The sequence below is a fragment of the Sciurus vulgaris genome (genome assembly GCF_902686455.1).
Source record: "Sciurus vulgaris genome assembly, chromosome: 8".
NCBI classification, from domain to species: domain Eukaryota; kingdom Metazoa; phylum Chordata; class Mammalia; order Rodentia; family Sciuridae; genus Sciurus; species Sciurus vulgaris.
This window is the reverse complement of record NC_136468.1, coordinates 116,134,782-116,159,584: the sequence shown is the minus strand read 5'-3', so window position 1 is coordinate 116,159,584 and position 24,803 is coordinate 116,134,782. Positions and strand designations below refer to the sequence as shown.

The window sequence follows — 24,803 nt, the reverse complement described above, 5'->3', positions numbered from 1 at the left end:
CACGCTGCTTTCCAGAGTGGCTGCACTAATTTGCAGCCCCACCAGCAATGTATGAGTGTACCTTTTTCCCCCACATCCTCTCCAACACCTATTGTTGCTTGTGTTCTTAATAATAGCCATTCTAATTGGGGTGAGATGGAATCTTAGTGTAGTTTTGATTTGCATTTCTCTTATTACTAAAGATGGTGAACATTTTTTCATATGTTTGTTGATTGCTTGTAGATCTTCTTCTGTGAAGCATCTGTTCATATCCTTAGCCCATTTGTTGATTGGGTTATTTGTATTCTTCATGTAGAGTTTTTTTGAGTTCTTTATATATTCTGGAAATTAGTGCTCTATCTGAAGTATGAGGGGCAAAGATATTCTCTCACTCTGTAGGCTCTCTCTTCGCATGCTGATAGTTTCCTTTGCTGAGAGAAAGCTTTTTGGTTTGAAATCTGTCCCAGTTATTGATTCTTGCTTTTATTTCTTGTGCTATGGGAGTCCTGTTAAGGAAGTCTGATCTTAAGCTGACCTGTTGAAGATTTGGACCTACTTTTTCTTCTATAAGATGCAAGATCTCTGGTCTGATTTTGAGGTCCTCGATCCATTGTGAGTTGATTTTTGTGCAGGGTGAGAGATAGGGGTTTAGTTTCATTCTGTTGCATATGGATTTCCAGTTTTCCTAGCACCATTTGTTGAAGAGGCTATCTTTTCTCCATTGCATATTTTTGGCCCCTTTGTCTAGTATGAGAAAATTGTATTTATTTGGGTTTGTGTCCGTGTCCTCTATTCGGTACCATTGATCTACCTGTCTATTTTGGTGCCAATACCATGCCGTTTTTGTTACTACTGCTTTGTAGTATAGTTGAAGTTCTGGTATTGTGATACCCCCTGCTTCATTCTTCCTGCTAAGGATTGTTTTAGCTATTCTGGGTTTCTTATTCTTCCAGATGAATTTCAAGATTGCTTGCTCTATTTCTTTAAGGTACATCATTGGGATTTTAATTGGAATTGCATTGAATCTGTATAGCACTTTTGGTAGTATGGCCATTTTGACAATATTAATTCCAGCAGTCCTATGTTGATGCGTGTGAATAGACCATCTTGGCAGCCTGTTAGTGACTCATTCTGGTGTGGGGGGGGTCTTTTTCCTGCATGCAGAATATCGATTGTGGTGGCTCCAGGCGTGCCTTGTCAGTCTCGTAGTGTGAAGACGCGGCAGTGGCCACACACAGGCGCGTTCCTGGAGCTGGTGCAGTCTTGTTGGGCAGTTTGCCTGGAGGTGCTGGTCCTCTGGGCGTGTGGGCTCACTCAGTGGCTGCAGGAAGCCAGCTGCTGGTGCTGGGGAGCCATCCAAGACCGCCAGCGCTTCTTCCAGGTAGCAGCAGCGTCCCCTGAGTCCTCTGTTAGGGCTGGGACTTCTTAGGGTGCAAGAGTGCCAAGAGCAGGGAAGAAGGGCAAGGGGAGAATGACTGACACAATGTGGACAGCTGAGCTGAGCCATGGGTCTCCCCACAAGCCTCCACGCCTGCTGGCCTTTGCCTCCTGTCCTATTCTCCTCAGCCAAGGTGCTGCCCCAAGGTGAGTTAGTGTTGAACTTCCTCTGCGAACTTTCTCTGTGACTGTCCTGTGGCCCTGATGGTAGTCTTCATTAGTTCTCTTGAATAGTCATGGGCTCCTATGACCTGGTGGGTGGTGGGAGGGAAGTCCAGACTCCACTGGGGGAGGCCCAAGACACCCAGAGTGGTGGCCTGGAAGGTTCCCACCCATCTCCTGCTCCTTGGTCAGTTTCTGTTCTTTCTTGGATTCTGCCCCTGCGGGCCTAGCCATGACTGAGGATCGGTTTCAGTTTACGTGTTTAAAGTGGGTGGCAGTGTGTCCTGGATGCTCATGCCTGTAATCCCAGCGACTCGGGGGCCTGAGGAGGAGGATGGAAAGTTCGAGGCCAACCGCAGCAACTTAGTGAGACCCTGTCTCAAAATTTAAAAAGGATTGGGGGTGTAGCTTAGTGAACCTGGTTTTATTACCCAGTGTTACAAAGAAATAAAAAGAAAACTGTTTTCAAATATTAGAGATCACTGTGGGGCATAACTGGTTTATAATCCGAAAAAGTGTAAAACCTAAACTAAAGCGGTTCTAGTCAGGACTGTGAGCTTCTCTCTGTCCACTAGGGGGTGTGAATCCTATACCAGACTGCTCTCTGGAAACAAAGTACACAAGTTGAGTTTTTTTTTTAAAGCCAACACATTTTTTTTTTTTTTTTTCATCAGAAAGTTATGCAGAAGATTGATCTGCAGGGTGGGGCTCTTGCTTAGGAATCCATCTGTTGGCCCCAGTTATGCACAGTTCTCGAGAAGTGTTGATCATGCCCTGGAATAACTGCATTCTGCTCAGGCACATGGGGACAGGAGCATGCTGTAATGTTTCTGTCCCTGCAGAACATTCCCAGTGCCAGCTGGTGGGTTACTCACAGGGAAAGTGTCTCTGGTGAGGAATCCAGCACTGCGACACCAGCATTTTAAGGACTTGCCAGTATCTCAGGCCAACATTGCTCATACTCGAAAGGTACATATCAAGACAGCAGAGTTTGCACGGAGCCGCTGTGGTTTAGATTGCTGGTTGTCATGCACCAAGAGAGGGCTGTTGCACGTGGGAGAGACCGGCAGTTCTGTAAGTATCACTTAAGTAGAGTGCTGTATGCCCTCTGGGCCTGGTTAACAGCTTTCTGATGGATTAAACAAATGTGTAATTGAGCACTTACTGCCAGTTGCATTAGGCTACAGTGGAGCAAAACCAACTCTCCACCCTCGGAACATCTGTCCCAGCATAGGAAAATAGGAAATAAATCATAATTTGTGAAGAAAAGAAAGCTACTAGGCTGTGAAGGAGTCGGGTTTGCAATTTTAGGTGAGGTGGCCAGGAAATAGCTGGGGAGATGACATTTAGCAAGATGCTAAGAGAGTAATTTATGAGGTGGCAGGAAGAGGCCCCCACGCAGAGGGGGCTGCAGGTACAGCCGGGCTGGAACAGGAGAACCAGAGGGTTCTGTGGGGCGTCTTGGTGGGGTCTTCAGGGCCTTGTGTGCAGGAAGGGGAAGCCTGGGCTCTTCCTCAGGGAGCATCAGGAGCTCAGACTCCTCTGTGCCCATCTTGGCAGGGCCTTTCTTCCCCTAATACAGTAGTTAGTGGGAAATATTTCCTGTGCTAACAGACATGCCCATTGAGAGAGCCCCCAGATCCCAGCATGGGGAGCACCATCTCTCTTGGGGCAACTGTAGGAGTTCACTGGGCCCAGGAGATAAGTGACATGGGAACGGTCCTGTGAATATGACAGGCAACAGCTTACCGCACACCCCACCTCCTCATGAAGACCTGTCGCTTCACCATGTCCACAAAGATAAGAGACCTCCCATCCCCAGGGCAGGGGCCTTGCCTGGCGCCCCACTTGGTCCCATTGCCTTGTCCTGGGCTGCTTCCTCCTCTGCACCATCTCCTTGAGGGTGACAATCCTGTGTGCACTTAAGAGTAGATTTGTTTCTTCCATTTAAATTGTTATTTAAGTTGCTAACAGGACTACAAAAAGCACCTTCTATAATCCTCACAAGTGGAAGCCTGTTTGGGCTTTTCATGGTTCACATAAAACAATTATTTGTTCTGGACAGCGAAACATTTAGGTTGGTGTGTTGAATTAAAGCATGACTCTGAATTCCTTTCCGACAACAGTCCTCCTTTAGCTGAACCAAGGCCCAGGTTCCAGGGCTGACTCCCCTGAGGGCTCGCCACCCTTCCTGCCTTCTGCACAGGGGCGTCCCCACCTGGGAGATTTCTCTAATTGTAGTTCCGACATGAGGCTGTTGGCAAGCTTGCTTGCCATCTCTTATCAAGACAGTCATGGGGCCTGGGGTTGTGGCTCAGTGGTAGAGCGCTTGCTTAGCATGTGTGAGGCACTATGTTTAATTCTCAGCACCGCATAAATAAAGGCATTGTGTCCATCTACAACCAAAAATATTAAAAAAAAAAAAAAAAGACAGTCACAGGTGAAGCCCCACAAATCCAGAGGTCCCTCCCAGGTACCTTTGCTGATGTACACACCATCTTTGTTCCAAAAACCTTCGCCCTTTTGAAAGTTGATGGGGAAGATAAAAAGAAGAGTTTAAAAGGAGATAAGGCTTCACGTTCCCCAGCTTGGCACTGCTTTTACTTTATTTTTCCACGCAGCTTAGCCTCTGGCACAGGGGCACGTAGGGCTCTTCTTGACTCATCTTTGTTCGTGCCTGCCAGCTTCCTTTCTGATGGGTTTGGACAGAGCTGTCCCCAAGCACCCTTCTCCCCTTCCCAGGCCCCAGTGCCATCATCCTGTGACTTGACTTCCTGTTATAATCTGTCGCAGTCTGCATTTGGAGCTTGCGTCGTTATACATTGCAGACCTCCCCCGCCCGTGCGACGGGGCCTCCGTGCTTCCTCTTGTTTTCCCTCCATGTTTTCCCCTTCCATTTTGTTTTTTTCTTCAGCTGGGCTGCCTTTGAACCTCTTGCTAATTTTTCCCAGACCTTAGCATGGCTTTGTATCAAGTCAATCACATTAAGTAATCTGTCCATTTCAGTTTTTTCTTAGAGGCATAAAAAGAGACTTCCCAGGCAATTTAATTATGAGTTTGTGTTAAAAGTCTTATTACAGCCAGGCACAGTAAGCACCCTGTAATCCCAGCTACTTGGGAGGCCAAGGCAGGAGGATTGGAGATTCAAGGCCAGCCTGGGCAACTGAGCAAGACCTTGTCTCAGAATAAAAAATAGAAAGACCTGGGGGGTGGAGCTCAGCTGTAGAGGCTGGCCTGGCACGTGCGAGGCCCTGGGTTTTGTCACAGTCTTGAATGGACCAATTGAGAAGCTTATGTTTCAGTGGGGATTTTTTATAGGAAAATTAAAAGTTTGACTTACCAAGCTAAATACAAAAAGGATGACCAGCTAAAAGCTCTAACAACCAGCTGACTGGGTGGGTAACGGGTTTCCCTGAAAACTTAGGGATCTTGCCAGTCTCTTCTCAGAAGGAAGTTTTATAAATTAGACCAGGTAGGAAGGGCCCTGTTACAGCCTGGCTTAGACTGATCTTTATTGTCCCTCATTTTGACCAGACAACATAACTGCCTTGGTTACCTCTCTGTTCAGAAGGCCCGCCTTGTTTCATTCTTTGTCTGATGTGGGAGAGTCTCCTGGGCATCTTACCAAGGAGCAGTTCTTTAGATCTCAGGCCTGAGAGTCCCAGTTGTCTCCACTCCAGGCCAACTCAGTGAGGGCAGCCCTGTCATTTCCCAGGTGTAGGCCACGCACCATCCTGGCCACTGGCCTTGTTGATGGACTCACTGGTGCTTCCTGAATAAGGGAAATTTCCCAGCAGGGGCCTCAGAGGTCATGATCCCCTGTAGTCTGGTCACCTGGGCTCTGTACTGTGTGTGCTTGAGTCTCTGAGGCCTCTAGTTGATGTAGGTGCAGCCAGACATGACGAGGAGCCTCCAGAGACCTTGCTGATTACTGAACAAAACCAGTCCCCTGTTGGTGAAGTGTACTTAAAACTCCCAGTCCAGAAAGCCTCTCTAGGAAGGTCAGAGGGAAGGAAAACAATCTCAAGGAATACACATTAAACCAGCACACAGCAGCATCACGGCAGCCTGCTAATGGGCTGGCGGAGGTGGAAAGAAATCACCTGCTGGGTGGACTCAGAGGAAGTGGTCAGGAGTGGCCGAAGTCAGGCCCATATCCCAGGAAAGGTCTGGCTTCCTGGGCAATAAGGGTTCTAAGAGGTGGCTCTGGGATCCTGGAGGAAAGATGGTGAGCCATGAGCTATGGGCCTGGGAGAGACTTGTTCAGTCACTAAAAAAAGTGTGCACTTTTTTTTTCCAGAAAGGGAAGCTCTGGAAGAAAAGAGGTGGAGGCCAGGTGGGGAAATCTCTTCCCTTTTGTTTAAGGGGAAGAGGCTGACCTTTATGTTTTAGTCTGTGTTTGCCCTCACGCGACATGATTACCAAGGCTGGAGTTGACTCCTGTCTGCTCAGTATTGAGAGACTCAGAAAAATAGAAAGCCAGACTGTTTCTAACCACCTTTCATCACTGGTGATCTTGGAGACCGCGAACTGAGGACCATCTAAATCACCCAGACCACTGCCCCGCTGGCCCTCCAGAAAGGGCATGGCTACCTGGAAGGCCGGACATGGCCTCTCATGGGAAGTACAACACTGTGCCTGGCGTGACACGTCTGGCACAAACAAGATTATAGATTAGATGTGTCTAATTATATTCTGGTAGGAAGGAGGACAGTTGTCATGGAGCTCATGCAAGTGGCTACTTTGCCAGGAAAGGTGGAAGGACTTGTCAAAGGCCCTTGTCACTGACCACCCTTGGGAATGCTTGTGAGCTGCATTTTTACCAGATTGCGATAGACTTGGATATTCTATTCAAAGTTCAAATCTTAGTTTTGCTGCAAGCCTGGGTGAGGAACTCTAGGTCACCAGACCTGAGTCTCCATTTCCTCATTGGTGAGATGGGCTTCACATTCACCCTCTGCAGTTACTGTGAGAACTGCATATGAGAAAATATGAGCAATGCTTCCCAAGGAGGCACAGGGCATTTATGAAAGCAAGAGCCGGGGTGTGGCTCAGTGGTAGAGTGCTCATCTAGCAAGTGCAAGGCCCAGTTTCTGTCTCCACAGCACAGAAAGCAACACTCCAGTGATGTTCCTTAGGATCTTTGCTCTAAGGCTTTGGCCACATAGCTCAGCCCTATGTTTGATCCCAGCGCACACAGGCCTCTCCACGGAAGGAAGCTCTGCTCTGCCTGGTGTACCTGGGATGGGGCTGGAAAGGAGGGTCCTGAAGACAGAAGGAAGGAGCTGAGCCTGGTACTTTTGAAGAGAAGTGGGGTGTGGAGCAGCTCCAGTGAAGAGAGGGTGTTCAGGAGAGAGAAAGCTAAAGAAGGGTTTTTAGAGTAGCTTTGAGATCCAGTCAAGACAGGGTTGTCAGATTTAGCAGATACAAGTACAAGACACGTGGTTCAATTTGAATTTCAAATGAACAATAATTTTTGTAGTTTGAATCTTAAATATTGCACGAGGCATGTCTATACTAAAAAATAGCTGAAACTCAAAATATAATTGGTTGGTTCTGTACTTCACCTAGCAGCCTGGGTCAGTGAGGCCTGAATGACTTTCACAGTTGCTGAGAGGAGTGTGAGCCCGCTCTTGGACTCTCTGGGCTGAAACCCAGTGTTGCCCTGCTTTTCCCTCTCAGGATACTTGGGTTTCCTTTAAGTTGCTCAACTCCCTCTTGAACAAAAAGGGACCCTGGCCCTGTTGGATTTTACCAGCACCCCACCCCCTGAAAGGGGAGATGGTCAAGAAATACCACTGCACCCTCTGTGGGCTTTGGGTACAGTTTTGGTGGCTTGACTTAGAGGAGACCATGGATGCCCCACCTACCTGTTAGCTTGTGACCCTCCAGATTCCCATGGGTCTTATACGTGATTAGTGGAACTGTGGTCCCCACTGATAAATGGACACAAGGTACTTGTCAATGGAACTTCCCATCACATACATCTCCTTCTTGCAGGCCTGAGCTCAGCCTGGCCTCCCATGAGCCAGATACAGCCTCTTCCAGAGCCCCTCACAGGTGAGCCCCCTGGCTGGAGCTGTCTGATCTGTCCCCACCAGCCACCCTCATGCATTCCCCACGCCTGGTTGCTCCCAGGCCTTCAGCCCTCCTGTAAGAGCTAGCCTTCTATCTAACCAGAGGCACTTGCAGACCTCAAATTCAGAGGATTTTTCCATTGCAGTAGCACTTCCCCCACCTCCCTTGCAATAATCAATAATCCTTTCCAATAAAGCCTCCTATGCTGGATTCCCCATCCCAGTGGTGCATGCTATTCAAGCACTCTACCTGGGCCGTGTCCCCAGCCCTGGATTCATTTTCCAACATTGGGCATCTGAAAGGCCCTGCTCTATTGGGGTCACAGGAGCTGAGGCCTCAGCATCAGCAGGCAGCTCGGGGCTGGGTCATGGAGCCACCCCTCATTCTGGCCTGCCACACAGCCTCTCCTGCTGTCCCACATCTTCTTGAGATTCAACTCAGCTCAAACACTGCCAGCAAGGGCTCCCCTCTTCCCCCAACCTAAAGCAGAGAGAAAATCTTGGGACAAAATCAGTTTTAAAGGTGTATCTGAGCAAGAGGGAATTCGTGAATCAGGCAACCCTTGGAACCGGAAGAGGTTCGGAGAACCCCGGCCTGGGCACAGGATTTACAGATAGGCAGGGGCTGGGGGAAGTGGGAACAGAACAGGAGCAGGCCAGTCTGGTCACGCCGAAGCTGCCTTCCTTGCAAAGGCACAGCAAGGGACTTCTTTATCCTGCAGGCTACAACTGACTTGTCCAGGCATTGGATATTCTCTCCCTTGATTTCTCTGAAGGTCAGATAAATAATTTAGTTTTGGCACGTGTCCCGAAACTTTACCAGTTTGGTCTGGTCCTCTGGGTCCTAGTACAGGAGCTCAGGCAAATTGGTGGCCTCATGAATTTTATTTAACAGCAGGAAACCTATCTGCACTTGGTCCTGAGATAGGAATTTGGGAATAAAGGGAAAGGTACTGAGTTCCAGAGGAAGTGCCCATTCAGCACTGAAATGCAGGAAGCAACCAGCAACAGTCCCAGCTCCTGAGTGACAGGCCCTGACACCAGCCTTGACCCCGACCCTCGTAACAAGAGGTAATGCTTAAGCGCAGGGAAGAGTGGAGTGGAAACCGAAGCCCGGGCACTTGCCCCCTGTGAACATCGGCACCCACTCAGTGGGCTGCTGTCTCCCTCTGGAGATGGCCCCGTTCTCCCTGGAACCTGTATCCACTTTCCTAAATGAACCTGTCTATGCCTTTGACTGGCATATGCTGAAATTCTTTTCCATCTCTTAAGTCTGGGACCCCTCTTTGGAGACCCCTCTTCTCCCCTGACAGCCCTGTGACCATAGGGAAGGGGCCTTGTCCCAAGGGGGTATCTTCTTTGTGTGCTTCTTTAACTTTTTTTTTTTTTTTTTTTTTGGCCCTCAACTGGAAAGCCCACTGCAGGCCATGATGACCATTCTGCTCACTCTTATGTCCCTGATGCCCAGCACAGGTGCCCAAGAGTACAGACAGTATGTTTGTGAATGATAAAGAAAACACTGGCTGTGACCTCAGGTAGTCACTGCTCCTGGCCAAGCCCAGGCCCCAGGGGAAACAAGAGTCCAGGGTGTAATGTTTGCCATTAGGCCTAGAGTAAATCACCTTGACTGGCTGGGGTGTAGCTCAGCAGGAGAGTGTTTGCTCAGTGTGAACTGCGCCTGAGTTCAGTCTGCAGCACAAAAATCAGGCTGACTATCCCCTTTCCATTACAGAATGTTTTCCATTCTTCCATGTTTGTTAGAACATTTTCATCAACCTCCAAAGGATTAAATGAGGGCAGGTTATAGTGAAAGGAAGCTTCTTCCTTTGGGAGGAATGAAAAACATTTCCTCTTACAGATTTAAGTTTAATAATTGGGGGTCTGTGAATTAAACTAATGAAAGATAAGCAACAGAAAAGACCAACTTTTAAAAATTCAAATACACAGGAGTTCACAGAAAAACCTGACTCGAGAAAGTGGTTAGAATTTGGGATGGGAGAGTGTTCTGGGAGAATACGAGAGAAGTGTTGGCCCTATGGTTTTGTGATGGTGTCTGTTTGGCTGATCTCTTTTTGGTACTAGAGATTGAATCCAGGGCTGCTTAACCACCGAGCTACACCCTCGCTATTTTTTTATTTTTTTTTATTTTGAGACAGGGTCTTGCTAAGTTGCTGAGGCTGGCCTTCAATTTGCAATCCTCCTGCCTCAGCCTCTGGAGCTGCTGGTATTTCAGGTGTGTGCCACAGTGTCTGGTTGTTTAGGTGATTTCTTATGCTTCTGAGTTCAGTGGTAGGTGACAGGAGTCATTCTTTCCAGGTTGTAAAGCAAACTTCCTGGGAAGGGACTTATGACTTTGAACTCTTGGGAAGTCCTGCCTTTCAGGATTTAAGGGGAATTTGAAAAAGAAAGAAAGAAAAAAGAAAAAAAAAAAGAACAAACCCTTGGTCTGGCGATCCTGTCATCTTCTTTTGCGGTTGCTGGGGAGGAACCCAGGGCCTCGCACACACTGAGCACTCAAACCTTCATTGAACTCTGCCCCCAGCCTTAAAAAGCATCTCATTTTGCTCTGGACCAAGGCAGTCATCCTCTACTGCCCTGCCCCCCGGGAAAGGGAAGTTGACCCTACTTGATCCTCTTCAGAGTTAGGAGAGGCAGGCCGTGGCCTCCAGCCCTGAGCACCTCCTCCCTCAGCCCCCACCGGCCTCTGTCCTCTCCCTTCTGGAGAGCACCTCTTTGTGGCCACCAGCGTTGGTGGTCTGTGCCTAAGAGCAGTAATGTCTGTGTCACCAGAATGAGTGCATGCTCCCTGAGGTGTGTGATTTACTACCGAGGAATTGCTCATGTGCTGGAGAAAAGCATCAGGTCAATGAAGTCTTAACGACGTGGGATCCTGGGGCAGGAATGCAGAATCTTATTAATTCAGCCAACCACCGCAGTCCACGAGGGAGAAGACAGAGCCGCACACCAAGAAGGACCACTGCCAGGCCAGCAACCTCTCCTCCTCCCTCCCTCCCTCCCTCTCCTGGGCCTCAGGGCAGCTGACCAAGCCCAGGGTCCTGCTTATCTCCACTTTTTTATTTGTACGGAGGATGGAACCCAGGGGTGCTTAACCATGGAGCCACATCCCAGCCCTTCTTATTTTTTATTTTGAGACAGGGTCTCACTAAGTTGCTTAGGGCCTCACTAAATAGCTGAGGCTGGCCTGGAACCTGCAGTCCTCCTGCCTCCGCCCCCCGAGTGACCGGATCACAGGTGTGTGCCACTGTGCCCACTGCTCATTTCCACTTCATAGCCCAGACCAGGGTGCAGGGATGGCCACATACCACAGCCACACAACTGGGGAGCCCTGGTGTCCAGCCTGAGCGGCACCTGATCTTCACCCAAAACCAACAGCCTCATGTGGTTCCAACCAAACTAAAAATGTACAAATATTATAGGTAGTTTAAGTAGAAAATGTGCATCTTTCCATTCTGTGTTTTGCCAAGTTAATGAAGATGTAGGAGAGTGGGAGACACAGAGCCCAAGAGAGCAGGAAAGAGGAATCTAGACCAGGTCAGAAGACACTGTGGGATAAGAACACGCCTGACTTCCACCCCCGGGTCCTGGGTGATGCCCAGCCTTGACTGGGGCGCTGACCCCACTTTTTACTGACAGCAGCCCTGGCTTGTCTCACAGTGAGGCTGAAGGGCTTCATGCCTGCTGATGGTCCCGCTGGCTTTCAGGCTTCCCCTGGAGCGTGCCAACACTATTGACAACACCCAAGAGTGCCTTTGAGAAGGAGCTTTGTCTACTGGTTGTATCGTGCGGCCTCCAAACATGACAGTGTGGGTTGACGTGTGTCATGGTGTACAGCTGCCCGGACATACCCCTGCCAAGTGTGTGCACACACAAGCAGCCTTCCCTCGCCTCTGTGAGTGTGAAGTGACCACCCAGGATGTTCGGCAGGATCTCCTGGTGACACAGCCCAGCACCCTGCAGCTCCTGCGCGGTGTTTTCCAGGACAGCATAGCCCAGTCCGGGCGGTGGGAGCCCTCATTAACAGGGTTGGATGAGTTGGGAGGCTGGCTCGCAGCCTGGCTGCTCTCAGGCCCTTCCCCAGCACGAGTATGAGGAATAGGACCAGGCATGGGACCTGGTTTTGTAAGGTGACTGTCACTTCCTATTCTAAATAAGTGTTCATCTCAATCCTGTTAAAACTGGTCGTCCCAAGAAAAAGGTTCCCATGTCCTGGTACTCAGGGTGAGTCCTCACTGCCTGCCTCTGAAGGAGGAGGAACTCACACCCCTGTCTCCAGGCCTGCTTTCTCTCCCTTGCATTTTAGTGTCAGACCTTGGAAGCAGACCCAGTCCCGCCCGTTGTGACAGGGTCCACAGGTACCCAGAGTCAACTGACTTCCAGCGTCGGAGATGCCCACCCATCACACCTGGCCACTGGCATTGGCAGCGTTAACCAAACGCGTGGAGTGCCACCGTCTTGGTGTGCCTAGTTTTGAAAAGCAGTGCCCAGCCCCTCGGATGGTGGAAGCTCACAAACATTTTTCTTGAAATCTGCTGGGTCCCCCAGGCTTCTTGATCCTGTTCTTTTTGTGCAAACAACACAATGGTGGGAATTAACTGCAGGCTAGCTGCTCTGCTATTCCCTCTGTTGCGTCGCTGGGAACAGAGGTGAGCCCCTGTTGACTTGGTTTTCATTCAGGAACGTTCTTTGTCTTCCAAGGAAAATGTAAGAGTTCTTGTCTCAGAACTCAAACCCTGAGTAGTGACTTTTCCACCAGAGTAATTAGACCGGTTGACCAGACTCTGGGAAGAAGTAGGTTCTTGGCCACCAGGTTGCAGGGGGAGGAAGTGGTCTGTGCTAGGGGATGTGGCTGCCCAGGGTGCGAGCCCTCAGGGCCTCTGTAGAGCCTCCATCCACGGCACAGTGAGCACTTAAGGAAGTCACTCAGGAGTAGGCACTGCTGTGACAGTGATGTCCAGGAGCAGCCAGTAGGCTCTGCTGTGGGTTTTCACCACTGGCCGGCCTACCACGGTGAATGCAAGAAGCCTGACACATCTTGGATGTCTAGTTCTCAAAATAGCCCCAAACTGGAAGAAACAGAAGATGACCCATTAAAGAAATTATGTTGCAGCTGAATAGTGGAGATGATGCTGAAGATACTTTGATGAAAGGATAAGTACAGCCTTCACACTCTGATTCCATTTATACAAAGTCCAAAATCAGGCAAAGTGATCCCTGGTAATGGAAGTCAGAAATGTTATTTGGGGAGGGGACCATGGTTAGGGAAGGGAACAGGGGAGCTTTGTGGACATGCCCCCTGTGTTGATCCACAGGTTAATCAGGTGTGTGCCTATGTAGAAACACACTCAAAATTTGCACACTTCACTGTGTAAGTTAAAAACATATAAGCATTTGTTTCGCATGATTTCATTTAAAGTTCAAGTACAAGAAAGCTAGGCTATGGCGTTAGAAATCATGATGAAGGAACTGAGGATGCAGCTCAGTGGTAGAGCATGTTTAGCCTGCACCAGGGGATTCCTGGGGGCCCACCAGGTGAGGTTCAATTTTTTTTTTTTTTTTTGGTACCAGAGACTTAACCCAGGGGAGCTCAACCACTGAACCTTATATTTTATTTTGAGGCCGTGTCTTGCTAAGTTACTTAGCATCTCACTAAGTTGCTGAGGCTGACTTTGAATTCCCAGTCCTCCTGCCTCAGCCTCCTGAGCCACTGGGATCATAGGAGTGAACCACCGTGCCCAGCCCAGCTCAAGTTCTTGACTGGGGTTGTGCTCACACAGGTCTGTTCTCTGGGATACTCTAGCTGCACAAAGGAGATTTGTGATTTTTTTTTTCTTTTTCCAGTGCTAGGGATGGAATTCAGGGCCTTTTGCATGCTGGGTAAGGACTCTACCTGTGAGCTACACCCCTATCCCCAGATTTGTACATTTGTATTTGTGTGTTATCCTCCCATGAAAATTTATTCAAAAATATTATGTTCAGTATATTTCTGGGTTTTTATGTTGAAAGTATATATGCAAAGAAAAAGACCTGGATGGGCACCATCTTCATTTCCTATGGCTGCCATAGCAGATTACCACAGACTTAGCCACTAAAACCACACACATGTATTATCTTCCAGTTCTGGAGGTTAAAAATCTGACTTGAGTCCCAATAAGCCAAAACCAAGGTACAGTGGAGACCCTGTGTGGACAGTGGGCCCACCTGGGGGAAGTTGGCACATCACCCCTGCCACCACCACCGAAACCAAGGGTGAACAACCTGAATGCCTTCCATCTTTGGCTTGTGACCTCACACAGTCACAGGTTCCAAGGTTAGGATGTAGACATCTTTGGGAGGTATTAAATAAAAGTTATAGGAGGGCACTGTAGGACTAAGCTTTGCACTGGGCTCAACAGACCAGCCCTAAAGTTCCACCTCACCAAACTAAAACTAAGTTCTTTTTGTTGTTTGTTTTTGTTTGTTGTTTTTATTTTTGGTCCTGGAGATTGAACCCAGGGGCACTTTACCACTGAGCTACAACCCCAGTCCTTTTTAATTTTTATTTTGAGGAAGGGTCTCACTATGTTGCTGAGGCTGGCCTCGAACTTGGGATCCTCCTGCCTCCGCCTCCCCAGGGGCCAGGATTGCAGGTGTGCACCACCACACCAGGCCAAAACTAAGTTGTCATCTGACCTGAGAATCAGGGGGATGAGAGAGAACCAAATTTCCCTAACAGGCCCATCTGCATGGCATTAAAAATCCTGTTTCAGCCTTCACATCCTGATTTAATCCTGACAAAAAGTAACCTGAAGTGTCCTGACATTAATTAATCTCTTATTTTTCTGTTGTTCTGTCTCTTTGTTTCTGTTTTACAAGAAAAGTAACCTTGGAATGAATGCCCTCCCCCCGCCCCTGGACTGGACATTTTTTGGGGTGCTGGGGATGAACCCAGAGCTCTGGGTGTGCTAGATGAGTGTCCCCTTCCTGTCACCCCCAGAGGCATCCCCAGCCCCGGTCAGCTCTTCGTTCTTTGTTCTGTGCTCCGCCCTTCTCTGCTCGGGAACCCAGCTCCTCTGCTCGGCTGTCAGAGTGCTTACTCAGTTTTATGGAAGAAAGTGCTGCCGATTCTAGCACGAGGAGGACTGAGATCTTCAAACCTAGTCATTGCCATTTTTGCCCTTGGAAGGGGTGGATATTTCTCAGACCACAGACAGGTGCACAATAAAAAGTTGAGTGACCATTTCCAAGTTGGTAGTGCTTTCCCTGTCCCTCTTTGTTTATCTGTGTTTTCAGAAGTTTTCCTGGACACATATACTGCTTTTGAGATAAGTTAAATCTCACTTATCTGTCTTGATGGTATCTCCATAGTGTGCTAATCTACCTCCCAGGACAACCCTGCTCAGCTAATAGGGAACCTTAAAATGTTCAAGGTTTACAAAACCCTTTAGGGGGCTCATATGCGCCTTGGTGGTGGAGCACTTGCCTGGCACTCACAAGGCCCTAATTCCATCCCCAGCATGGCAAAAAATAAATATTAAAAATCCTTGCCTGTTGTCTCCGCCCTGCTCTTTCCAGGAAGGCAGAACCATCTTCTAATTAAAACAGGTTTTTCTGCTTCAAAGTTTATAGTTTAAATTGTGAAATCAAAGACGGTCTTACTATAGACGGTTTCAAGTACGTGAGACAAATGAACTCTACCTTGGGGATGGAGTAGGGGCAGTTTGCCACAAAGAGTCCCTTTGCACCAGCAAAGGCCACCTTCCCAGCACTCTGAGAGGCCACCCCACCTCACTCCCAGTGTGGCCTCCCTTCCTGGGTACTTTGTGGGTCACAGGCTAAGCACATGGAAGAACACACCTGCAGCAGCAAACTGTGAAGACAGGAGGAAGTGCCCGCCAAGGTAACTTACCTCCCAAGAACCCAGCTGGGGTCAGCAGTGCAGGCCCTGGCTTCCACCTCCATGGAGGGCTTTGGGCGGGAAACATGACACAGTAGTTGTTACTTTCCCCTCGTGCCTGCAGGTTTCCTTCTGCTGTTGCTGAGAGCACAGGCTCCTCTCCCACTCACAGGCCTAAAATACTCCTCAGGCACCCGCCTCCCGGCCAGGAGACAGTCTCTGGCGGCTAACTGCAGGTGCAAATAAAATCAGCAAAAGGACATGCCCTTTGTCAGCCTGCAGTTTTTTTCCTGAAGCGTTTGTGCAACCTTATGGTGTGGACACCTGGACATCATGAGGCCAGGTGGCTCCCTGTCCCCTCTCTCCAAGCACGACCTTCTGACACACCGTCCAGCCTCCATGGCCTTTCCCCAGGTGCACAGCCCACAGCCACAGTCTCAGTTCCTGACTACGGAACTGCTTTCTTGTTTTGCCTTCAGTCATTTGAGTTCTTCCAGAAAGCTGCCCTGCTTCCAGCTCCAGCTACCTGCTACAGGTTACAAACCAGCTGGCCAGTGCAAGCATGGGTTTTCTACTTTGCAAACTTCAGGCAGTGTGGCTGAGCTGTAGGGTGGTTTTAAATCTCCAGTCCTGGTTTGTCTTTGGCAGTGAGTCTGGGCTACGGTATCGATGACTCTGCCTGTTTCAGTTTCTTTTGGGGACCTGACCCTCATCCTTGCTCTGTGTGGTGGGGACTCTTAGGCTTTCACTCTGGGTGTCGGCCACCCTTCCCTGATGCTGCCCATTTCTAAGAAAAGGGACATCTTCAACTCCCAGCACCACGAAAGAAAGAAGAGAAAAGAAAAGGGACCTTTCAGCTCTGGTGACCCCAGGAGTTGTTGAAAGCAAAGCAGCGTGTCCTCTTGCTTTCAAAACACGGGAAATAAATCATTGTTTCCTAAATGGAAAGGAACAAACTCAGCACTGAGAGGTCGTGGGAGATGTTTTCCAAGTACCTCAGAGTACTTGGCAGGATGAAGTGAGAACACATATTTAACATACTCCTTGTCAAGGCTCGTTTTGAAGTCAGTTCATTGTGTGGTAGAGGAAAGAGAAAGGAATGAAGGAGTTGACTTTCATATTAAAACCCAGGGCTGGGGACATAGCTGTGGAGTGCTTGCCTAGCATGCAAAGCCCTGGATTCCATCCCCTGCACTGCATACAAAAAGAAAACTTCAATTTCAGCATTTAGGGGAGGGTGGGTGGTCCTTGCTGCTGGGAGAGTCCATGTGCGGGAGGAATTCCTAGGTGAGGCGGAACTTTATGAAGGCTGCTGCAGGGTTGGGAGCCAAACCTGCCAAACACTTGGGTCTGGGTGACGCAGGAGGAGCTGACCCATGAAGGACGGCATGGGGCTCTGGAGGGCAGAGATGGGAGGAAAGACCTCCAGGGGAAGAGGCTGAAGCCCAGTTCTGGGGGAGGGGGTGGGGCTCTGAACAGGAGGCAGCCTGGGGCTTGGAGGAAGAGGAGGAAGGAGCTGATACCCCCAGAGAGAGCAGACTGGCCGTGGTGGAGGACGCAAGCTCTCTAGCAGGATGGGAAGCACCATTTCTTTTATCTACCCACAGGATGAAAGAGTGTGTATTTGATGATAATTTATGCTGAGTGAATGCAAGATATTACCTACAGCATAATTGCATGCCGGGGTCCAGCCCTAGCAGGAGTCCATGGGTTCCACACTGGCAAACGGGGCGCGGGGAGACAGCATCGGCGATGGATGGAGAATGAAAGACACAGACTCTAGTTCTGGCGCAATCAATCCCACTTTATTCTGGGGAAGGCTGGGTTTATATACACTTTTCTTCAGGCTATGATGACAGGCTTATGATTAATAAAATCAAAGACGTTTCCAAAGCATAGGCAGAAATTGTTTTTACTGAAATCAGTAACCGTACAGATTACAAATATTTAATTAAGTCAATGAGCTAATACAATGTTTATTTCCTTAATATCTAAACTCTATGTGACCTAAGACTATTATTATTCTCGCGGTTAAAGCAATAGACAAATAATCTCACATGACCATTTCTACTAGGTCCATCTGATTAATATCTAAATTGCTAAGTTACAGGAGGGCAACAGTCCCAATGGTTCCCATGGCTAAGTTTTTTTTTTTTTACTAAATAAATTACATTGTCTTATGTAGCTCTTTTTCTCAGAACAGGACATTGTGTACCAATGTTTATTATAGGGGTGACCTATTCTTTGTAGGAAGGAAGGAATGTTGAGAAACCTTATTCTTTTACCTTACCACCACACATAAACAAAACCATCATCTGGATTAAACCACCCTGTAGGAGACAGGGGGAGATCTATATCTACCTTCTCTAAGGACTTGCCTTTAGGGGGGTAGCAGGGCTTGCCATTAATAAAATAAGCTAGTCCGTATCTAGTAGCTACTGTGGGAGGTGCTTTTTGCATACTCATGGTTGGATAGACAGACGGTTCCGTGGCCAAATTTATGTACTGCATTACATGTTCATAACAAGCACCCCAGGAAGAAGACACATCACACAGTGGTCAAAGATTTTTTACTACTTGTGGCTGAGAAGGAGTTATAGTCCCTAATGTTTTATTAATATTCTTGGGAAATTCTGTAGTATTCCCTTCACCCTCAGTGATTACTACTATAGTATAAGTAATTATACTATAGTATAAGTAATATAATACTATATATTATACTATAATTATACTATAGTATAAGTAATATAATATTAGAAACATAATGCAGAAAAAGGACCAGAGCCCGGGGGCAAGCATCTGACATCTCCCGGGATGATGAGTCCTTGCAAACATCATTCCCCTAGTGGATCCTTGTCAAGCACTGGTTGGGTTGCCAGGTGCCCCTGCAATTGCAGGTTAATTGATAATGTCTTCATTCATCAGAAAGGCAAGTCCGGCTTGTCTTCAAAGGCCCTCGTGCCCTGGAAGTGCATTCTTATTACATTCGTCATCCCCAGATTACATAAACCAACCTGTGCTTGCATATGCAGGCTCCGCCCACCCTTGCAAAGGTTCTGACTACTAGAAAGAGTGGAGCCTTTGCTGGCACATCCTGATCCCGAGCCCGCAAAAAGCCGCTTAGAGCATCAGGAGCACCCTCAGGATCCGACCTGGGGCTGACTCAGTACATGGGTGTGCCCTCACTAAAAACTCCTGCACTGAAAACAATTTCAGCTCATTTACGACACTGCCTGGGAGGTCATCCATTGGAGATAAGATTTGGCAAACTTGATCAAACACGAAAGGTGAAGGACTCACAAGACGGCGTCCCTGACGCTCCCATCTCAGCTCTACCTGAGGCCTGCTGGCTGCTTCTTAGCTTAGGAAGGCATCCAGGGTCTTAGGCTATACCAGAGTTCTTTTCTAGTTTCTGGGTTTTTGTTTTTGTTTTTTTTCTCCCATGTGATGCTGGGATTGGGTGAGTGCTCTACCACTGAGCTACCTCCCCAGTCCCTGCCCCAGAGTTCTTGAATCTTCCATCCACGTTCTGATTGTAAGTATCCCCTTACCTGCAGACACATGAAGCCTGCTGGGGTTCAGATGTTTAACTTAGATTCAGCTGATCACCTGTTCCTGCCGCAGAACTGACAGTGTGGAGGAGACAGGGAACAGGGCATCCTTCTGTGGATCTGGATTCCACACAGGCAGCTTGGTCCGAGTCAGGACCTGAGGCAGCAGCATCCTGACATGGCAGCTCCTTGTGTGAGCCTGTTCTTCAGTGTGCAGAGACCAGTTGCTTGTCCCTGGACGGTGCCTACACTCTGTACCTGAGTGTACTGAGTGGGTCCTGCTGTCTGCAAGTGGGAACCCCCTGGCTAAAACAGGCAGGGCAAAGACAGCAGAGGGCCGGAAATGGAGGTGCAGGAAGTGGTAGAAGAGTCCAGAAAGAAAGGAGGGAAGTTGGCAAATATTCCTGAATAATGGCCACCACTTACCGTGGCCTTTCCTGTGCATTCTCTCTAACCCCTAACACAACTCTCTGAGGCATTATTCCCAATTTATGGATGAGGAAACAAGCTCAGAATGATTAAGAGGCCTGCCCAAGGCCACACAGCTTTTCAGGGTGAACCAGGGCCTCAAGCCTAGGTTCTGGGTGCTCAGAGCCTCGCCTCCCCCACCTGTGACTCCACTCAGGCCAGAAAGGTGCAGAACAGTGTAGATGCTGCATTCATGTCCCTTTTTCTCCTCTCATCAGAGCCCAGACGTTCAGCTGGTCAGCCCAGTCTCCTCGTGTGGGTTAATAGGTTGAGGCGTTCTTCAAACAGGATCAGCTGACATGTTGGGAAATATTGATATGCTGGAGAGAAGTTCCTAGAAGAGACAGCAAACTGCAGAGCACCGCTAAGAAGAGGAATTACAGGAGCTGTTTGCCAGGCGCATTGGTCACTGTGCTGTTTAGATTTTTCACAAGAGAAGTTGTCTTGCCTCTGAACTTAGGCATCACAATTGTGCCCCAACTTGCCTTGGGGAAGAGGAATGGGAACCCAGGAAAACAGAAATTGTGGTTAGGATTGCGAGGTGGGATTGCAGGTGATTTTTATTTTCTCCTTCACACATTTCTGTATTAAACATGTTTCTAAAATGAGCAGGTGTGCATGTCATTAGTTATAAGTTCGGAGAACCCTCACTCGGACTGAGACTGGCCATAAACTTGCGATTCTCCTGCCTCAGCCTCCAGAGTTGCTGGGATCACAGGTCTCTCTCTGGGACCTCTCTGGACCTCCTCACTGGGCAGAACACAGCTGTGTCAGAACCCCCTGAACGGGGTTACATACCCACTCACTCCTAAATCAGTCCCTGGCAGGAGGGGTGCCTTTGACTCTGGCCTCCAGGCTGGAGTCCCCCCGTATGGAAGAGGGCGGACGCCTGACCAAAGTCGTGGCCTTGGGAAAGAGGCATGGGAAAATGAATGTCATGTGGACAATCTATGTGTTTGCTGTGGCCTATGTTAGTTTATAATTTGAAAAATGTCATCGATTTAAAGCATTTAAAATCCACCTTCTTGTGCTGCTGAGGACTTGGGCACGAGCCGTGCTCTTCTGCTTAGGAAAACTGCTCCTGGGGCAAACGGTCATGGCGAGACCTGGACAAGACCCCGACCCACTTCTGCTCCAGATCACGGTCCCTCTGGAGACACAGGAGCCCAGCAGGGCCCTGGCAGTGGGTGGGCCTGCGGTTCCCTGTGTGCTCCCCGGGTCTCGGGAGGTGGGCCACCTCACCGCGTTCTCTGTGTCTGCCAATAGCAAGCCTTTCTTAAGCTGTGGTGGCTGGAAATGAAGCTTTGTCCCGGGCCTGGAGCGGTGCTAGGCTTTATCAGTCGTGATTTGATGCTGCCCTCTTAAACATTTGAGGGCTGGGCCAAGGTTGGTGGAATGGCCTTGGAAGCCAGAGGGTTGAGGACCTGAGGCTGCTGGAGGTGGTGTGGGCTTCCCAGCGTGGGTTTGGATGAGCCCATGTCCTCCTAGCAGGTTGGAGCAGCTGCGGAGAATCATCTTTCCTTTCAGCATTTTGTACAGTTGTTCAACCGCTTAAAAGCAAGCGCTGAGAGAAATCAAGACGGTGCTTCAATGTCTCTCATCAGAATAAGCTTTACTTTTTTTTTTTTTTGGTTATTTTGCTATGAGGGATTGCACCCAGGGTTGCTTAACCACTGAGCCACATCCCCAGCCTTTTCTATTTTTTATCTTGAGGCAGGGTCTCACCAAGTTGCTGAGGCTGACCTCAATCTTTCAATCCTCCTGCCTCAGCCTCCCGAGTCACTGGGATTACATGTGTGGACCACTGCATCTGGCTAAGCTTTACTTTTTATTGAGATCCAGATTGACCTGGCAGCCTTTGCTGGTGGGACTTAAAAATAAGTGGATATAAAGAAGAGAAAAGAGAAGAAAGAAAGAGGAGGGGAGGGGAAGAAGGGAGAGAAAAAACTTACTGTTTTCACCAAGTTAAGGGCAACTTTAATTTCATTCATCGTGCTACAACTTGAACTTAATCCCTGGACTCCCCCTTTCCCCTGTGTCATGTTGTCACATGCTGGATACCAGGAGCTTTGCTGTAATTTCAGAACAGGGAACGAGTAGACAGACGGGAGACAAGTAGAGTCATGTAGGTTGTTGCCACTTGCTATTTAAAGACTCCATGAGTCAGGCCACTCCTACTGCTGCACACGGATCAGATGGGAATCTTATAAGGCAAATGAGTTCTCAATTTCCCTGCTCACCAGAGCATGCGAGGATACACAGGTACACAGGTACTGACATTCCCTCCAGGCCCGGCGGAGCTGGCTGCCACCTGGTCATGCCACATGCCTGATGTCCCCACTGGGACACCAGGACGAACAGACCTTGAAACTGTCGAGCTGGGAGAAGGAATAAAAAGCAGGAAAACTGAGTTAAAAAGAAAGGCAGGGATGCTCTCGAAGGACCTCTAGGGATGCTGGAGTTGCCAGGGTGGGCGCTGGTCCTCTGTCCTGGGTGTTGCTACCTCTCTGTGTCTCCATGTCCCATCTGTGAAATGGGCTGTTGGGAGGACAGAGTGCTGGGCCTGATGTGTAGACGCATAGCAGAGGGAGCTTTTCATTCTTGGAGGGAGCATAGATGGGGTGCTTTATTTAAATGTCCTGTGGGGAAAGAGGACCTGTCAGCTGACCCCAAGTTCTGACTTACCTGTAGGAATGAACAACCAGACCTCCCCGCGTCTCCTGTCCCCACTGTGGAACAGGCTCAGGTTGTCAGTAGCATGGGGATTCCTCAGACGCTCTCCTGAACGGCTAAGAGGCTGGTCCCCATGGAGCCCTTTGTGGCCCAAGTGTGTCCCATGACTCGAGGCCCATGCACCCCTCCAGGTGCACAGAAACCTTTGAACAGAGGCTGCTCTTTGCTGTTGCGGACAACAGTGTCTTTGTTCTTGGCTTCTCTCAAGTGAGGGGCAGGCCAGCCCTGCCCTTCCTTCAGCCTCACTTGCCCCTGGGGCCGGTGGCAGGAGTGCCTGCTGACCCAGGAAGGGCCCTTCCTCACTGCGTGGTGCTGGAAAAGGCTCATCCAGCACAGGGACAGAGTGTGTCCCTTCTCTCTGGAGTTCGTTTTCTTTAGAGGGTTGAATGTGGTCCCCCAAAAGATGTGTCCAACCTAAAGCCTGTAGCTTTGAAGGTGCCCTAAATTGGATATATTGTTCTTATAGATATAAGCTAAGGATCTTGAAATGAGATCATCCTGGATTTAGGGTGGGTTCTAAATCCAGTGGCTGGTGGCCTTAGAGGAGGGAGTTTTCACACAGGAGAAGGCACAAGGCTGGAGTGATGTGACCAGAGGCCAAGGAACGCCTGGGGCTCCAAGGTGCTGGGCTAGGCTTCTCCTCCCACAGAGCTGCAGGAGGGCACTGGATCCATGTCACCTGGTGAAAGTGCATTTCTGTTGCTTTAAGCCCTTCAATTTGCAGAAAACTGCACCAATGTGGACACTTCTGGAGCCTTCTGGGGCCAAGCCTCCTATTCCTGCTGTGTGAGGTCCAGGGCAGTCCCTTGCATCCCCAGGATCTGCAGGGAGCTCACATGGGTTTGTGGTTTTGTGTCAATGTGGTTATATATTTCTGAGGTGTGGCGGAGCCTCCAGCTAATGTCCTACAGGAACCTGAGGTCACAAGCTGGCATTAGCATAGCACCTGACCATGAGGCCCCTGGGGAGGCAGAAGGGGCAGGCACAGGTGTTTTAGGATGAGTTATGCATCCACAGTTTAGCATTTTAAAGTTGAGTGAGCTTTGCTCAGCAGGGCATGATGGTCTCTTTGTGCACCCCCAAACCCTTAGCTGTCCATGCAGCTCACAAGTAATAGAAGATGGTTTATCAAAAAAGACCCCGTATATTTTTCAGCCTATCTGTATCAAAAAGCCATACAAGGGCTGGGGTGGTGACTTAGTGGTAGAGCACTTGCTAGCATGTGTGAGGCCCTGGGTTCAATTCTCAGCACCACATATAAATAAATGAATAAAACAAAGGTCTATCAACATATAAAAAATTTTTTTAAAAAGCCATACAAATGGGGATTAGTCTTTTAATCATGTTTTCCTTTGGGTCTTCTAAACAATTTTCATAGTGTTTTTCTGTCTGGGGGAAAATTTAAGATGGGAAAAGATTTATCTGGAAATAGAGAATGAGGCTAGCAATCAGCTAGAGGGTAGACAGGGTGGTAATTATAATCTATGTGTCTAGAACATTCCGGAGGCTGTAGGATGCTTGGCTGTGGGAAGTATTTACAAAATGTTTTCATGAACATTTTCTTATCTGAGCTTAACATCCCAGAGAGATATGTTTTCTGACACCAAATTCCATAAACATCCAATTAAAATTTTTTTCCCTTTGGGGGAGAAAAACCTTAAAGCTGCTCTGGGCCACTGAGAAGGCTAAGTCAGGCACACAGGCCCTTCTAGGCTGGCAGAGAGGTGAGATGAAACTTTCAATGAGGTGTGAAATGAGCAGACACGAGATTCTGAGCCAGGAATCACACTGTGTGTGTACAGAAATTTCCTGGGGCAGATCTGTGGGACTACTGGTCCTGAGATGCACTCAAATAAAAAATGCAACTGAAACTGGGAGAATTTGGGGTCTGAGCGATCCTCCCTCTACCCATGTCAAGGGGGGGCAAGCTCTGGCCTCTGATGACCCTTTCCTGTGTGTCCTGTGCCATCCAGTCTCCAACCACAGCACTGAAGCTGACCTTGGGGAAATTCTTTAACTAACTGGATTTTGGATAGCCTGTTTTTTATTCTTAGCCAGTTCCCCCTCTGATCTGTCCCTGTGAGAACTCCATTCCTTCCTCCCAGCCAGTTAAAACCAGCAAGTCCAGCCCATCTCCAGCTGTGTGACCAGCAGCCACGCAGCCCTGGGCCTTGAGCTGGGTTTGCAACCCCCTAGTCCAGATCTGGCACTTGGAAGAAAGAAAGTGCTACACAGTTGCCTTGGAGGAGTGAGGTGAGGGCTAAGGTTGGAAAATGAACAAGCTGGGAAGAAACATGGCGGCTGACTGCATTCCTCTGATCCGGAAGCTCAAAGTCCTGGGGTTGTCCTCTCTGTCAGCTCAAATCTCATCAAAGGCAAGTTGCATTTCCCACTGCGGAAACCCCTGGCCTAGGCCCAGCCACGTCCCTAGGCTTGATGTCCTTGCTTGGTGATGTAAGGAGAAGAGCTATGGAGCATCATGGCTTGGGCCACTCCTGCTCT

At 48.9% G+C, this 24,803-nt stretch overlaps 3 long non-coding RNA genes across 3 annotated transcripts in view; 2 read left to right on the top strand and 1 right to left on the bottom strand.

Annotated features, from left to right (window-relative positions):
* LOC306668296 overlaps window positions 1–24,803 on the bottom strand; it is a 547,020-nt gene that overhangs the window by 163,430 nt on the left and 358,787 nt on the right. The gene's annotated exons all lie outside the window — the stretch shown is intronic.
* Window positions 1,057–8,933, top strand: LOC306668294. Its single transcript, XR_013765838.1, has 3 exons — window positions 1,057–1,360; window positions 7,579–7,638; window positions 8,744–8,933. It is a non-coding gene; the product is annotated as an uncharacterized lncRNA (long non-coding RNA).
* LOC306668300 lies at window positions 18,446–20,176 on the top strand. Its single transcript, XR_013765844.1, has 2 exons — window positions 18,446–19,084; window positions 19,787–20,176. It is a non-coding gene; the product is annotated as an uncharacterized lncRNA (long non-coding RNA).